The sequence below is a fragment of the Mandrillus leucophaeus genome, unplaced genomic scaffold (genome assembly GCF_000951045.1).
Source record: "Mandrillus leucophaeus isolate KB7577 unplaced genomic scaffold, Mleu.le_1.0 Scaffold255, whole genome shotgun sequence".
Taxonomy (NCBI): domain Eukaryota; kingdom Metazoa; phylum Chordata; class Mammalia; order Primates; family Cercopithecidae; genus Mandrillus; species Mandrillus leucophaeus.
The window spans coordinates 2,581,190-2,582,031 of record NW_012102643.1 but is presented as its reverse complement, the minus strand read 5'-3'; positions in this window follow the sequence as shown (position 1 = coordinate 2,582,031).

Genomic DNA, 842 nt, shown 5'->3' with positions numbered 1-842 from the left:
CACAGCTATAGTTACAATAATTTGTTGAATATTTCAAAATAACTAGAGAAGTGGATTTAGAATGCTCCTAGCACAAAGAAATGATAAATGCTTGACATAATGGATATTCCTATTACCCTAAATCGATCATTACATATTGTATGCTTGTATCTAATTATCACATGTACCCATCCCACACCTTTCAATACCAATCTCCTCCCACTTCTGAAGCTTTTCAGAGCCAATTAACTCCAAGCTCTGAAGAAGACAACCAAGTACAAGGGCTCATTGTGTCCCTTAGTACACTTGAGGGTGAACGAGAATGTCCCATCTGCCAGATAGACCCAGAGGTTTTCCCCAACTGTTTCTTTCTTCTAACTGCTTAGCAGGAAATGATTCACTGGGTTTGACCTAAGGTAGCCACTCCCTGTCCTGACACTAAGAACCTGTCCTCCATGGCCCATCTCACTTAGGGCTATTTCTGCCCAGTGCTCCTTTTCCACTCTATTCCCCACTGCACTGTCTACTGTAAGCACATCTCTAGCCCTTGAAATAGACATATTTCAAGAAATTCAAGTACAGAGAGGTTCAAAAAAGGGGGTCTCTATACCCATTCATCACCAGTTTGCTAGGTGAACTTGGGTAGATTCAACTACCTGCCTGTGCCTATTTGTTCTCCTTGTGCAATACTTGTGCTCTTCAGGTTTCATGGGTGTAACAATAGAGGCCAAAAAAGAAAAGCTGGCAAGTCAGAATGAGCTAGAATCAGACAGCTTACTACCAAGTTCGTGATCCAAACTTGTCTGTAGCTTCATCTGTTTTTGTCAAGTTGGGGGATACTAGCCTTTCATTTCAACCAAATT